Source organism: Pan troglodytes, chromosome 2 (assembly GCF_028858775.2).
Source record: "Pan troglodytes isolate AG18354 chromosome 2, NHGRI_mPanTro3-v2.0_pri, whole genome shotgun sequence".
NCBI lineage: Eukaryota > Metazoa > Chordata > Mammalia > Primates > Hominidae > Pan > Pan troglodytes.
Window position 1 is genome coordinate 145,249,846 of NC_086015.1, and position 17,383 is coordinate 145,267,228.

The 17,383-nt window shown below is 40.1% G+C and overlaps 1 protein-coding gene across 20 annotated transcripts in view; it reads right to left on the bottom strand.

The window, feature by feature from the left end:
- Nucleotides 1-17,383, bottom strand: part of TFDP2 (transcription factor Dp-2) — a 199,330-nt gene that overhangs the window by 92,687 nt on the left and 89,260 nt on the right. For 6 of the 20 annotated variants that reach the window (XM_063805224.1, XM_063805221.1, XM_063805214.1 and 3 more), the window contains one exon: nt 8,897-8,931. The gene's annotated coding sequence lies outside the window, so the exon portion shown is untranslated. 20 annotated transcript variants of the gene reach the window in all.

The window sequence follows — 17,383 nt, forward strand, 5'->3', positions numbered from 1 at the left end:
AGTGGCACGATCACGATCTCAGCCCATTGCAACCTCTGCCTCAGCCTCCCCAGTAGCTGGGACTACAGGTGCCCACCACAACACCGGGCTAATTTTTGTATTTTTAGTAGAGACAGGATTTCGCCATGTTGGCCAAGCTGGTCTCGAATTCCTGACCTCAGGTGATCCACCCACCTTGGCCTCCCAAAGTGCTGGGATTACAGGTGTGAGCCACCACGCCTGGTTGTGTTTTGAAGAATTTCTTAATAAATCCCACGATGCCTTAAAAAATTTCTGTCAATTATTTCTAAGTTGAGAAATCTATCCAGGTTTGGTGTTTTCTAAGAAAAAAGTTAAGTAAATTCTAGGTGGTCTCTGTCCACCTAGGTATTATTTGACTTTTTTTTTTTTTTTTTTTAGAGCAAGTCTCGCTTTGTCACCCAGGCTGGAGTGCAGTGGCAGTATCTCAGCTCACTGCAACCTCCGCCTCCCGGGTTCAAAGGATTCTTCTGCCTCAGCCTCCCAAGTAGCTGGGACTACAGGCAAATGCCACCATGCCTGGCTAATTTTTGTACTTTTTTTTTTTTTTTAGTAGGGATGGGATTTCACCATGTTGGCTAGGCTGGTCTCAAAATCCTGACCTCAAGTGATCCGCCCACCTTGGTCTGCCAAAGTGGTGGGATTACAGGCGTGAGCCACTGTGCCTGGCCTGACTTTAAACTTTATCCACACAAGCCAGACCTAGTATTGAGCAGTCACATAATACTATGGCTCTCACCTATTTGGAGGATTAAAGATCCCTTTGAGGATCAAATTAAAATTATATACTATCTAGAGCACACAATTTTGCTCAGCAATTCAGTTTGTCATGACTTAAAGTCAATTTGTGGATCTAATGTAGGGATCCCCTGATTTACTATGGCGCTGATAAACTACGGAAGATCTTCTGACCCTGTTGTCTTGTTCCATGTGCACGTGATTGGCAATCTAATCCTACATACTTTGAAACTGAATATAGTTCTTCCCTAGTCAAAAACAGGACCTAACCAAGAATTGTTTAACCTGGTGACTGGTTTATTAAACTGTTCTCTTTACTCTTGTAAATATTTGAAATTTTCCATAATAAAAAGCTTAATCTGTGTGTCTGTCTAAAGTAGGGCCTGAGAAAAGGCATACTACTCCCATGGATTTTCTTCTCTTTGCCCCTTCTCACCACTACCTTCATCACATCTGAAAACGTACCCCCAACAAATCCACTTCTGCCACTGCCTTTACAGAGCTGTGGTCACTAAGGGAAGTACAGAGGTAATGATAAGAGAGATGGGAGGGAGAAAAAGAGCCCTGGATGTTGCAGATAGCAGCTGCAACACGGCGTTGGTGTGAAGCTGCCAAGTTTCTGGTTGGTAAAGATCCTACTTCCTTAAATTTGTAGGTAGGAAGTAGAGAAGGGTAGAAATCTACCTTTTTCCTGCCTGTCCCCGCTATTTTGTCTCAGGGATCAATCTTCATTTCTACTCATCGAAATTCCTCCTGTTGCCTGGCACATTTTAATCTGTATTGCCAGTCTCTATTTGTAGCTTTGCTTTTTTGTGTATTTTCCCAAATTTGACCGAAGCATAAGACAGAAAATTAAGTTGGGTCCCACCAGCTAGCTATCATCTAAACTCAGGCTTCCCAGTTGACTTTTTGAGCCCAAAAGGTCCTAAAATAATCTAGCACACATTCAACCTGGGAAAAGCAGATAAGTGGAAGCGATAGCTTCTCATGTGCTCTTGCCCCCCTTCAGCCTTCAGCCACACTACAATCTTACATAAACAGAAATATGCCTATTGATACTATTGAGCATATTAAATACAGTATAGTAAAAAAGAAAGTGGCATTTTCTCTCAAGGAACCTCTAATCCAGATTAACAACGTTGAAAGACTTCCAATAGATGCGAAGTTTAAACTGAAGCACTGTAGCAACTGAGAAAAGAAAAGAACTTTTATCTGAGGAATGCAAGTCCTTTTAAATATCAGGCCCAGATAGACATTAAAATGAGATTACAATCATGCCTACTCCCCTCCTTTGAGCTATGTATTCATCTGTTGAAACTGCTTACTATTGCCATAAGTAGCCATAAATTAGCTTAATAATCCACATCAGGTGTGAATTATAATAACACTATAATCCACACCTTATAGGTTAACAACGTATAGTCAATCACTAATCAATTCTCACTGGTTCTGTAAACCAGTGAGAATTCCTAACAAACAACTTTGTACAGTCCACTCCCTGTCCCCCTATTTTGCCTTTCAAATTCCACTTGTAACTGCTGCTAACAGGAGTGTATATTCAGGGAAACTTGAATCTATGTTCCCAGGTTGTAATCCTCAAGCTTGGCCCAAATAAACTCTTCACTTATATTAGTTTTGCCTCCATTTCTTCATTTTAGGTTGACATATCCAATTAGAAACATTCAAGTTAATTCACAATAATGTGTACTTGATAAAACTTACAAATTAGTGAACTAATATGCTATTTTTTTTTTTTTGAGATGGAGTTTCGTTCTTGTTGCCCAGGCTCCAGTGCAGTCAGTGGTGCGGTCTTGGTTCACTGAAACCTCCGCCTCCCGGGTTCAAGTGATTCTCCTGCCTCAGCCTGCCAAGTAGCTGGGATTAAAGGCTCCTGTCACCACACCCAGCTAATTTTTGTATTTTTAGTAGAGACGCACGGTCTCACCACGTTGGCCAGGCTGATCTTGAGTTCCTGACCTCAGGTGATCCACACACCTCGGCCTCCCAAAGTGTTGGGATTACAGGTGTGAGCTACCACTCCTGGCCCTAATATGCTAATTATTAGACACTCTCAAACTGAAAAATAAGCACACAGAGAATATCAAAACCAATTAGCATAAAGAGGTGCTCTGAGATTAGCTAGGTGCGGTGGCTCACACCTGTAATCCTAGCACCTTGGGAGGATGAGGTGGGCTCATTTCTTGAGCTCAGGAGTTCAAGACCAGCCTGGGCAACATGGTGAAACCTCGTCTCCACTAAAAATACAAAAATTAGCTGGGCATGGTGGCATGTACCTATAATCTCAGCTACTCAGGAGGCTGAGGTAGGAGAATTGCTTGAGCCTGGGAGACAGATTGCAGTGAGCCGAGATTGTACCGCTATACTCCAGTCTGGATGACAGAGAGAGACCCTGTCTTAAGGGAAAAAAAAAAAATCAAAAAAAAAAAAAGAAAAAAAGATTAGTAGAGGTATAGTTTTCTAAATTCCTCCTAGTTTTGTCAATAATATTTCAGATTAATAAAATATTTCTAGAGAAAGATATAAATGCAGAGCAGTTTTCGACGTCGATTTGAAAGACTTGATTTTTTATTTTATAGGATCTCGCTCTTTTGCCCAGGCTGGAGTACGGTGGTACAATCACAGCTCACTACAACCTTGACTTCCCAGGCTCAAGCAACCCTCCCACCTCAGCCTGCCCAGTAGCTAGGACTACAGGAGTATGCCACTATGCCTGGCTAATTTTTAATTTTTTTGTAGAGACAATGTCTTACTATGTTGCTCAGGCTGGTCTCAAACTCCTGGGCTCACGTGATCCTCTTGCCTCAGCCTCCCAAAGTGGTGGGATTACAGGCATGAGCCACTGTGCCCAGCCTGAAAGACGTAATTTGAACTGCCTCTATCACTTGGGAAATTAACTGCTCCGAGTCTCTGTTTTATCCACCTCTAAAATGGGCATGATAATAGCATCTATCTTGAAGAAGGTTCTGAGGATTATATGAAATAACGAATATGAAGGGCTTCTTGTAGTTCCTGGCATATAGCACTCAAAACACAGCAGATTTCTTATAAAAAGTGTTCATCCTCTGAAAATAGTGAGAGAAAGTAAGATGGCAACTAAGGTTAAAAGGTACTTCAGAAAAGGAATACAAACAAAGAAAATAACAAAACAAAACCATTTTAAGTAAACTACAGCCCAATATCCCTCATGAACACTCACAAAAATTCTAAATGAAATTTAGCTAACTGAATTCTAGAATATATAAAAAGGATAACATAAGCCTGAGTTTATCCGGTGAATGGCAGAAGGTTGGTTTAACATTGGAAAATCAATCAATATAATTCCCCATATCATCAGAATAAAAAAGAAGAACTACACTATCATCTTCAATAGATGCAGGTAAGGCATTTAACAAAATTCAACAATTATTCATGACAAAAACTCTCAGCAGACAAGGAATAGATGGGAACTTACTCAAAATGCTAAAAAGCAACTATAGAAAACCCATAGCTAAAAATCATACTTATGGTAAAAAAATTGAATGCTTTTCCCCTAAAATCAGGAACAAGACAATGATATATAGCTTTACTACTTTGACAATGAACTAGAGGGCTTAGCCAGTGTAATAAGTCAAGAAAGGAAATGAAAGGTATAAAATAAGAAAGGAATACGTAAAACTTGTTTGTACATAAACAAAATATTGGTCTATATGGAAAATCCTATAGAATCTATATAAATGGACTAGGAGTGAGTTTGGCAAGGTCACAGGCAACAAGGTCAATATACAAAAGCCAACTGTATTTCTATCTTCTGCCAACAAAACAAAATCAGATATTAAAAATTTTAAACATATTATTTACAATAGCATAAAATATTAAATATTTAGGGATAAATCTAACAAAATTGTACAAGAGTTATACAATGGAAACTGCAATAGATTGCTGAAACTATAGAAGACAAATTAATGGAGAGAAAAAACATGTTTATAAATCAGAAGATTCAGGCTGGGTGTGGTGGCTCACACCTGTAATCCCAGCACTTTGGAAGGCTGAGGCAGGCAGATCACAGGCCGAGGTCAGGAGTTCGAGCCTGGCCAACATGGTAAAACCCCATCTCTACTAAAAATACAAAAATTAGCTGGGCGTGGTGGCAAGCATCTGTAATCCCAGCTACTCGGGAGGCTGAGGCAGAATCGCTTGAACCCAGAAGGCGGAGCTTGCAGTGAGCCAAGATCCAGCCACTGCACTCCAGCCTGGGTGACAGAGCAAGACTTCATCTCAAAAAAAAAAAAGATCCTTTATGATAATGGTTCTTGTTTTCATCTTTACTCTTATCCCAGACACCTATCCTTCTGCGACGCTGAATTGCTTTTAGTTCCCTGTTTTCTCTTCTAGCCTTTCTATATGCTCCCAGTGGCGGGGCACGGTGGCTCACGCCTGTAATCCCAACACTTTAGGAGGCCGAGGCAGGCGGATCACAAGGTCAGGAGATCGAGACCATCCTGGCTAACACGGTGAAACCCTGCCTCTACTAAAAACACAAAAAAGTAGCCGGGTGTGGTGGCACGTGCCTGTAGTCCCAGCTACTCGGGAGGCTGAGGCAGGGGAATGGTATGAACCTGGGAGGCAGAGCTTGCAGCGAGTCGTGATCACGCCACTGCACTCCAGCCTGGGCGACAGAGCGAGACTCTGTCTCAAAAAAATAAAAATAAAATAAATATATACTCCCAGCTACTTGGGAGGTTGAGGCAGGAGAACTGCTTGAATCTGAGAGGCAGAGGTTGCAATGAGCTGAAATCACTCCATTGCACTCCAGCCTGGGCGACAGAGCGAGACTCCATCTCAAAAATCAATCAATCAATCAATCAATCAATCAGGAGATTCAAAATTGTTAATATGTCAATTCTTCCCAAATTTATCTATAGATCAATGTAATCCTAATCAAATCTCAGCAGATATTTTTTGTAGAAATGTATAAGGTTGATTCTAAAATTTATATAAAATGCAAAGGACCTAGTATAGCTCAAACAACTTTGTAAAATAACAAAATCAAAAGATTACACTATCTGGTTTTAAGGCTTAGTATGCAGCTACAGCAGAGTTTCTCAACCTTGGCACTACTGACATTTTGGACCAGCTAATTTTTTGTTCTGGAAGACTCTCCCGTGCATTGCAGAATCTTTAGCACCATCCCTGGCCTCTACCTCTACCCAGGGGCAACCTTCCTGCCTACCCCCCAAGTTGTGACAATCAAAAATGTCTCCAGGCCTGGCGCGGTGGCTCAGGCCTGTAATCCAGCACTTTGGGAGGCCAAGATGGGTGGATTACTTGAGATCAGGTGTTTGAGACCAGCCTGGCCAATGTGGTGAAACCCCATCTCTACTAAAATTACAAAAATTGGCTGGGTGTGGTGGTGTGCACCTGTAATCCCAGCTACTCGGGAGGCTGAGGCGGGAGAATTGCTTGAGCCTGGGAGGCGGAGGTTGCACCACTGCACTTCAGCCTGGGAGACAGATAGAGATTCCATCTCAAAAAAAAACAAAAACAAAAACAAAAAAAAACCGTCTCCAGATATTGCCAAATGTCCCCTAGGGGCAAAATTGTCCTTCATTGAGAACCACTGAGCTACCAAGAGAGTACAGTATTGGCATAAAGATAAGACACGTACATCAATGGAACAGAACAGAATCTAGAAACAGATCCTCAATTATATAGTCAATTGATATTTGACAAAGGTACAAAGCAATTCTATGGGAAATGATAATCTTTTTTGACTAGTTGTTGCTGGAATGATTGGATATTCATATGATACAAAAATAAACCTTTCCTCTCATTCCATATATAAAAATTAACTCAAAATTTATCATAAGGCTGGACTTAGTGACTCACGTTTGTAATCCCAGCACTTTGGGAAGCTGAAGCGGGAGGATTGCTTGAGCCCAAGAGTTCGAGACCAGCCTAGCCAACATAGGGAGACCTCATCTCTACAAAAAATTTAAAAATTAGCTGGGTGTGGTGGCACATGTCTGTAGTCCCAGCTACCCGGGAGGCTGAGGTGGGAGGACAGCTTGAGCCCAGGAGGTCAAGGCTTCAGTGAGCTGTGACTGCACTACTGCACTCCGGCCAAGCAAGACTGTCTTGGAAAAACACAAAAAACAAAACTTACCATAGACTTAAATTTAAGAGCTAAAATTAGAAAACTTCTAGGAAAGTTCTAGGAAAATAAAGGAATATAGCAACGTAAAAACTTATAGGAAAATGTACGAGAAAACCTTAGTATTGGCCGTGCGCGGTGGCTCACGCCTGTAATCCCAGCACTTCGGGAGGCCAAGGCGGGCAGATCACAAGGTCAGGAGATCATGACCATCCTGGCTAACACGGTGAAACCCCGTCTCTACTAAAAAAAAAAAAAAATACAAAAAAATTAGCTGGGCATGGTGGCGGGCGCCTGTAGTCCCAGCTACTCAGGAGGCTGAGGCAGGAGAATGGCGTGAACCCAGGAGACGGAGCTTGCAGTGAGTGGAGATCGAGCAGAGATCAGCCTGGGCGACTGAGCGAGACTCTGTCTCAAAGAAAAAAAAAAAGAAAACCTTAGTATTCTTGGCTTAGGCAAAAATTTCTTTTCTTTCCTCTTTTTTTTTCTGAGACGGGGTTTCACTATGTTGCTGAGGCTGGTCTCTAACTCCTGGGCTCAAGGGATTCTCCCACTTCCGCCTCCCAAAGTAGCTGGAACTACTAGGCTGGGTAGTCTCCCTCCCAAGGGTAGTCCACCCCTCCCAAGGGTAGTTCCGCCTCCCAAGTAGCTGGAACTACCCTGCCTGGCTTAGATTTCCCTTTTCTTTTTTTACTTTTTTTTTTGAGATGGAGTCTTGCTCTGTCGCCCAGGCTGGAGTGCAGTGGCATGAACTCAGCTCACTGCAAGCTTCGCCTCCTGGGTTCACGCCATTCTCCTGCCTCAGCCTCCCTAGTAGCTGGGACTACAGGCACCTGCCACTACGCCCGGCTATTTTTTGTATTTTTAGTAGAGATGGGGTTTCACCGTGTTAGCCAGGATGGTCTCGATCTCCTGGCCTCGTGATCCACTTGCCTCAGCCTCCCAAAGTGCTGGGATTACAGGCGTGGGCCAGCGCGCCCAGCCCAGATTTCTTAAATAGGATACAAAGAACCACAAACTATCTTTTTTAATTGAAAAACTGCACATTAAGTGATATAGTTTAGATGTTTGTCCGCTCCAAATCTCATGCTGAAATGTAATCCTCAATGTTGGAGGTGGGGCCTGATGGGGGTGTTTGGGTCATGGGGGAGGATCCCTCATGAATGGCTTGGTGTCATCCCTATGGTAATGAGTAATTCACATAAGATCTGGTTGTTTAAAACAGTATGGCACCTCCCTCCATCTCTCTTGCTCCCTCTCTTGCCACGTGACTTGCTGACTCTCTTTTGCCTTCTGCTATGACTGTAGGCTTCCCAAGGCCCTCACCGGAAGTAGATGCTGGCACCATGCTTCCTGTACAGCCTGCAGAACCATGAGCCAAAATAAACTTCTTTTCTTTATAAATTCTCCTGCCTCATGAGTCCTTTAGAGCAACATAAACAGACTGATGTATCAAGATATAAAACATGTCTGCTCTTCAAAATCTCTTAACTTTAAAAAGTTAAGACTGAGAAAGTAGAACCTTATGAGCTTTCTAATCTGGATTTTAAGCAGGAGATACTGGAAAAGTCTTTAAAAAGTTAAGAGAAGAAAAAGACACATGACAGCCTGGGAGAAAATGTTTGCAAAATATACATGTGATAAAGGACTTGTAACATGAATAAGACAATAACAAGACAAACAACTCAATAAAAAATCTGCAAAAGATTTAAACACTTATGTAACCAAAGAAAATATGCTGATGGCAAATAAGCACATGAAAAGATTCATAATATCATTAGTCATTAGGGAAATACAAATTAAAACCACACTGAGCACCAAACTCACTTGAATCACTAAAATAGAAAAAAAAAAACTGACCATACCAAGTGTTGGCAAGGACACAGGGCACTAGAACTCTTATACACATTGCTGATGAGAATGCCAACTTGTACAAACACTTTGGGAAACATGTTTGGTAATTGCTTATAAAGTTAAATATACACTTACCATATGACCCAGCAATTCCACTTCTAGGTATTTACCTTAGAGAGATGAAAACTTACGTCAACACATAAGCTTGTATTTGAATGTTCACAGCAGTTTTATTAATAATGCTCCACAAGTGAAACAACAAAAATGTTCATCAACCCATGACTGGATATACAAATGGTGGTATATCATATAATAGAATACTATTCAGTAATAGAAAAGAACTACTGATTCACACAACATGAATGAATCTTGAAAACATTATGCTAAGTACAAGAATCCAGACACAAAATGAGATTAATAAAATATCAAAAAATATTCTATATGGCTAAAAATAATTATGACTTTAGTAGCTGGTTTTGCCTATATGAATCATTGACACTATGTTTTGTTATTTATGTATCAGTTCTCCTTAAATCAACTATAAACCCTCTGCTATAGGGGTTATCGTGTATCTCAGGTGGCACTTCATAATATTAACACCTCGTGTTTGTATATCAATGCACAGGTTTCATAATTCTCATCCACTGAAACAACTGGCATGTAGTATGCATATTGCAATGAAGTCAACATACCTAGGTTCAAATCCCAGCTGATTTGTGATTTGTCAACATACCTAGGTTCAAATCCCAGTCAACATACCTAGGTTCAAATCCCAGTGTGTGGTCTGCAGTAAGTCATTTTACCTTTATGAGATTCACTTTTCTTATTCATGAAACTAAAAAGCATGGATCAAGTGGGGAAAGACAGTGTTAGGGACATAAGAGACGGTACAATCAACAATTCTAATGCATGTAAGACTATTAAGGACAGAAACCTCCAGAGACGTGAAGGGCCAAAAGTTATACTTGAACCTGATTTTCAGAAGAGCCAAAGACTGAGAAAGTAGAACCTCATGAGCTTTCTGATCCAGATTTTAAGCAGGAGATACTGGAAAAGTCATCACAGAGATAACTAGTTTGTGGCAGACAACAATCATAAAAACATCCACTTTTGATCCTGCAATGCAGTCAGTCTCCTCCTATCACTGGGAATGGGATTCAACAAGCATTGAATTGTTCATCTACATATAAGAGAAATGAGCTATTTTAGATTATCATAAAACAGGTTAATTTTATTCTTCTGGTGTGTTGTGGCCATAGTAATCCATCTCAGTAAGAGATAAAACATAGGTTCAGATATTTGGTATATGTACTTGGATGAGAATCTACAATTGGTGGAATTATAAATGCCTATCAATCCAAAGACAGAATCACTCACGGGACATATGGTAGCCCCAGGAAGCTTCATTAGGGATTTGCTGTGTACCTACCATGTGCCAAAAACAGGCACTCTGCTAGGCAAGGTCACTTGTTTTATCATTTAATCCTCACAATAGCCCTTATGAAAGTGCATGATCACTCCCATTTTAGAGATAAGAAAATCGACATTTTAAAACATGACAAATTTGCCCAAGAAGTCACCTTTAGTATGTGACAAGGCTAACATTTAAACTCAGACCGATTTGATTCCATGTCCTTAAAACCTATTATCATTACATAAAGCCCAGCTTCCAATTATTGAAGCTAGTACAATCCTAGAAAATAGTAGGCTTTATCATTTTTTTTCCTGCTTCCAAGAGGAAACAGATATTATCTCCAGCTACCAGAGGGGAACCTGAAGCTTATATATAAAGTGATAACACAAGTTCTTGAATCTTGGAATTACTAGCCCTTTCGCTGCATTAGCATTCTACTGAAATTCATCATGACAATCAAGAAAAGGTGGAGGAGAAAAGTGCATGCAATTATAAGACCAAGTGTTTTCATTCTTGGAAAGCCCACATGCATTTATTGAGTAGCTTTTTTTTTTTTTTTTTTTTTTGAGATAGAGTCTCGCTCTGTCGCCCAGGCTGGAGTGCAGTGGCATGATCTCGGCTCACTGCAACCTTCGCCTCCCAGGTTCAAGCGATTCTCCTGCCTCAGCCTCCTGAGTAGCTGGGATTACAGGTACGCGCCACCACATCTGGCTAATTTTTGTATTTTTAGTAGAGATGGGGTTTCACCATGTTGGTCAGGCTGGTCTCGAACTCCTAACCTCATGATCCGCCCACCTTGGCCTCCCAAAGTGCTGGGATTACAGGCATGAGCCACCATGCCTGGCTATTGAGTACCTATTATAGGTAAAGCACAGTGCTTGGCACTGGGGATATAACAGTGAATTAAAATAAAAAAAAAAGACAGTTTATTCCCATGGAGAAGTTTCACCCTAGTGGGAAGATACTGGCAACTAAATAGACAATTAAAATATAGTGCAGTAAATATAGAAGCGGGATAGCACAGGGTACCACAGGTGCACAGAGAAGACAAACTAAACCCAGAAAGGCTGTCAGATAAAATATAAGACACCTAGTTAAATTTGAATTTTAGATGAACAATGAATAATTTTTTAGTAGAAGTATGTTCCAAATATTGTCCTCTACTTACTATATCTGGCAACCCTTGGTGGGAGTGATGTTTAGAAAAAGCATCTCAGAATAAATGATACCTAAGACAAAAACCAAACTACTCTTACTTGTCCCCAACAAATCTGGACCCTGAAAAAGTATGTTATTTGCTGCCCTGTGGAGACAACCATGTGACAAGGATCTGAAGTCAACAGCAGTCAGCAAGGAACTGTAGGCTCTTGCCAATATCCATGTATGAATATGTGAGCCATCCTGGAAGGACATCTTCCAGCCCTAGTCCAGCCTGCAGATGACTACAGCCCTGGCCAACTGCTTGACTACAACCTCATGAGGGACCCTGAGGCAGAAATACCTACGTAAGCCACTCCCAGATTGCTGATCCTCAGAAACCATGTGAGATGAATGTTTGTTTTAAGCTGCTAAATTTTAGAGTAATTATTATGCAGTAATAGGAAGTAATGCCCTGCTGATTAGAGGAGAACTGTGTTTCTTATGAACAGGCCTACACTCATTCATTCACTGGCCATGTGGAGTCACCATCAGTGTGACCTCAGCAAGAATGAGGTGATGGATCCAGAGGGACCACAGCTGGGACTGTCAGTCATTTGTGCCTCCCACCAGCAGGAGGTCTGAATGGCACACTTCCATGGCCACCATAAGACTACAAAAAGTGTATTAGCTATAGCATGTCCTTTCTGAAACAAAACAGTAAGAACCTTTCTAAAGACAAAATTTTTAAAAATACTTAAGTACAGCTTAATCACTTGAGAGAGTTGTGTGAAAATGAAAATACAAGCAAAATAATAAAGAAAATTAGCAGAGCTAAGACAACTCTAAAATCTTGGATTAGCTCTGGTTCTTAGCTCGATTTCATGTGTGCTAAGAATGATACTGCTCTGCCAACCAAGAAAATAATTTGTTCCTGGGTGGGTTGTTTTGTATCTCTTATTCAGAAAGGAATTTTTGAAATCTAAGGATAATGTGCAACTGGGAAGCTATGAACTGTGGTTAATCAACTAATCCAGAATTTCTACAAGTAGTCTGGTGAAACAATCTGAGTGCTATGAATTCCATAAATTATTTTATTCCAAAAGATAAGTTTAAGTAAAAGTGACTGCATTTCAAACTATATTAGGAGAAAAGAAAAATGTTAGAGAAAGACTTTATTTCCCTAATAATACAGAATGAGTTGAGAGGGAATGGTAATATCTATAGAATTATGTATGGCTACAGGGAGACGCTAGAAGTTTTCCTCTTCGACCACGGTGCCCGGATTCAGTTCCTTGGCTTTATAAAGTTCTCCATCCGTACCATCACAGAGTTTCTGCTATTATGACATACTTTTCCCCAGGCCAGTTCAATACCAATCAAGCTTGGTATGTGTTTGTGTTAGAATCCTTTAAGGTCTATGGTCCAGATATACCAGATGTCACTTTTCTCCTTATGGCCTACAAAATAGTCACAATTATCTTAGAAGATTCCACACTCAAATTTCACAGAAAGGGAGATAAGGATATTGCCTTAAAGGGCTTACATCTCCACTGATTTATACAGCCTGATTTAACCCTTGTTTATTTATAAATTAGTATTTTATTCTATTTTTTAAATGTCCAAGTCATTTAAAAATTACCTTAATAACTAACCCTCGATATTAAAAGAGAGAAGCCAGTGATCATACACATAAAATCTACACCATCTTTGAATTTAAGTACCTGATAATGAACTGTTTTTACTCACAACACTTCTGACACCAAATGTTTGGGTTTTTTTTTTTTTTTTTTAAATCACAACAACCAATTCTCCAATTCTTCAGACACCAATTAGGTGTCTAACAATTCAATACAATTTTGATAGTAACTACCTGGAGTTAGCCCAGACCTCACAGACTAAGAGCTCAGTCCCATAAGACTGCCTGCCACAGCTGCTAGCCACAGATGACATGCCCAGGCTACTCCCATTTCTGCCTACAGACTACAAATTTGAGGGTTCCCATGACCCCGCCTCAGATTTAATAATTTGCTAGAATGACACAGAACTCAGTAAAGCACTTTACTTACTATTACTGGTTTGTTTAAAAGGCTACTACAACTCAGGAAGGCAACAGCCAAATCGAAGAGAAACATAGGACAGGGCAATGGGGCAGGGGTAGGGGGTGGGTGCACAGAGCTTCCATGCCACCTCCAAGCACACCACCCTCCCAGTACCTCACTGTGTCCACCAACCCAGAAGCTCTCCCAACTGTCATTTATGGGGTTTTATAGAGGTTTCTTTATGTAAGCATGATTGATTAAATCATGGCCATTGGTAATCATCTAAATCTCCAGGCCCTCTCTCCCTGCTGGAAGTCAGAGGTGGGGTTGAAAGTTTCAATCCTTGGTCTTTCTGGCACCAGCCCCCATCCTAAAGCTATCTAGGGGACCCCAGTCAACAATCTTCCCATTAGAGTACAAAAGACACTCATTACTTGGGAGATTCAAAGGGCTTTAGGAACTGTGTGCCAGAACTGGAGGCAATGAACAAAATTTATTTTTTATTATACACATTGATATTACAGAATAAAGCAACAGTTACTCAGCTCTTTTTCTATGGTAATCAGTAGCAGTCATAGATATGCTTTGATCAATTCTATATAAATTGATACATGTATCAAACAAAGCCCTGAAGTTTCAGGCCTAAGCCTCATGCATTTGCTTGTGGCCATTCTACCACATATGGTTAAGATTTTCCAGTGACTGTATCAATGTTTCCTAACAAGTGGGTTGTTTCATAGTGAGGTCTAAAGATCTGGAATTAAAAAAAAAATCAAGAAAAGCTTCACAAACTGGCCAGTAAAATAATCAATGACCAATGGTCAAAATAATATATGACCAATTTCTAAAGGATTAGCTGTCTTTTCTAATACCACACTATTACATTTTATAATTCAGAGTAGAAGAGAGTTGTGAAAAAAAAGCATTCAACAGAACTTTTTAACATCATCTAGGATAACAGATGCTACTGAGACATAGTGTCACTGTTCTCTCCAGCTTTCTTTCTTTTTTTTTGAGACAGAGTCTTGCTCTGTCACCCAGGGTGGAGTGCAATGGTGCAATCTCAGCTCACTGCAATCTCTGCCTCCCAGGTTCCAGCGATTCTCCTGCCTCAGCCTCCTGAGTAGCTGGGACTACCAGCGTCGGCCACCATGCCCAGCTAATTTTTTTGTCTTTTTAGTAGAGACGGGGTTTTGCCATGTTGGCCAGGCTGGTCTCAAACTCCTGATCTCAGGTGATCTGACTGCCTCGGCCTCCCAAAGTGCTGGGATTACAGGCTTGAGCAACTGTGTCCAGCCCCTCTCCAGCTTTCTTTCCTTCTATTTGGAACTTCTTTTATTTACCTCCTCTTAAAACACGTTTTTTCTAGTTCTCTTTGTTCATAAGTAATCCAATATATATTGTAGAATTTATCTCATGGATACATCTTAAATAAAATAAAGATAACATTAACTTTGCTTTTTATTTTAATGGGTACTTGAATAATTAGATTCTCCCAAAATAAGTACCACATAAAAAATCACTAAAATGTATACTTATTTTCCAGTCATTTTACAATTTTACTGTTCTCCTTTATGACTTGTCTGTATGAGGTTATCTTGAGAGAAAGTTCCACTTTGAAAATTTTACTAACAGAAACTTTCCTGAACTCCTTGCCTCAAGTGATCCTTCCACTTCAGCCTCCCAAAGCATTAGGATTATAGGCGTGAGCCACTGTGCCTAGCATAATAGTAACTTTCTCATATCCATCTTAAATACTCTTTTTAAAATTAAAGATCCAAAACTGGCGGGCAGGGGACAACAAATGGAAGCTCCCAACAAAACCTAAAAAGAGAAAAACCCAACAGTAGAATTTTTTCATTGTCTTATCCAGTCAACAAATATACAGTGAGCTCCTGTGAGACAGGCACTATGCTAGGTACAAGTCCCATGTTTTCTCAATAGCCTGCCATTACAATATGATCTTAAAATGCCAATGAGGTTAGCAGCATTCTGTATTTATTTATTTAAATTATACTTAAATATATAAAAATGTGTGTGTGGAGGGGGGCAGTTTTTGGGTTGTTCTGTGCCTTCCACCTTGTTCTAAAAACTCAAGACAATAGCAAGAATGGAATAAATTCTGAGAACTACACATGGAGGGTTAGCAGTAAGGTATCAGTGGATAAAACAGAAAGAAAACCAAGATGTTAAGAATATTTCAAAGATTTTAAAGCTCTAAAAGTAACACAAACATCTGGGTAGTGCTTTACAAATATTATCTTACTTGAGTCTAGCAGTGTTCCTGATGACAACAGCCGACAGAGACTGGTTATCAACTTACTTATTTGTCTTTGGCAAAAAATTTCAACTCCGTCTACTGAACGATTTTTCATATGAGAACGTCTTTAATTTTTATAGCTGAAGCCAACAGGAAAATAACATTCAATCATAAAAGTATAATTCAACTCAAACTAAATCTCATTAGGTATCATATTACAGGACACTAACACTTGAGACTTTAAAAATTAAATGTATGCTATTTTTAAGTTTCATACGCATAACCTTGGATCAAGTTATAATATCCTTTGATATATTTTGTAAAATACTTCTTATAATTAAGTTCCTTGAAATAAAGTTAAAATATATCTGATACTGAGCTGCAAACTACAACAACGTTTTAGCATAATTTACAACCAAAAATACAGGAAAGGCTCTCAATTCATTAATCATCCAGGAAATACAAATTAAAGCTACCATATATTACCACTGCACACTTACCACACTAAGTATAAGAAAACAGATGAAAAATACTGTGATGGTTAACTTTTGTGTCAACTTGACTGAGCTAAAGGATGCCCAGATAGCTGATAAAACATTGTTTCTGGGTGGTCTATGAGATGTTTCTGGAAGAGACTAGCATTTGAATCAGTAGAGTGAATAAAGAAAATCACCCTCTCCAATGGAGAGGGGCATCATCCAACCTGTTGAGGGCCCAAAGAGAACAAAAAGGCAACAGAAGGGAGAATCTGCTTCTTTTTGAGCTGGACATTCATCTTTTCCTGCCTGTGAACATTGGCACACTGGTTCTGAGGCCTCTGGCCTAGAATTGGGACTTGTACCATCAGCCCCTCTAGTTCTCAGCCCTTCAGACTTGAGCTGGGACTTGTGCCACTGGCTCCCGTGATTCTCAGCCTTCAGACTCAGACTGAATGACATCACCAGCTTTCCTGGTTCCCCAGGTTGCAGACAGCAGGTCACAGGACTTCTTGACCTACATAACTGTATGAGCCAATCCCTATAATCAATCAATTTCTCTCTCTCTCTCTCTCCACACACACACACACACACACACACACACACACACACACACACACAGCTGATCTTTGAATAACAGGTTCAAACTGTGCAGGTACACTTATACACAGATTTTCTTCTGCCTCTGCCACCCGAGACGGCAAAATCCACCCCTCCTCTTCCTACTCCTTCTCAGCCTGCTCTTCATTAACATGACAAGGATGAAGACCTTTATGACAAACCACTTACACTTAATGAATGGTACACATATTTTCTCTCCCTTAAGATCTTCTTAATAACATTTTCCTTTCTCTGGCTTACTTTATTGTAAGAATACAGTACACAATCTATAACATACAAAACATGGGTTACTTAACTGTTTATGTTATCGGTAAGGCTTTTGGCCAACAGTGAACTATTAGTAGTTAAAATTATACACAGATTTTTGACTGCACAGGGAGGTCAGTGCCCCAACCACTGCGTTGTTCAAGGGTCAGCTGTATATATACACACATATATATATTATAATATATATATATGTGTGTGTGTGTGTATATATAGTCATAAAAAACCAATAGGAGAGACAGCGGTTCTGATTCTTTGGAGAACCCTGACTAATGAACATTAGGTATTGGCAAGGATGTGGAGCAACAGAAATCCTCATCTGTTGCCAGTGGGAGTGTGAACTGGTATAACCACTTTGAGAAAAATCATCTGGGAGTATCTACTAAAACTGAACCCCAACCAAACAGT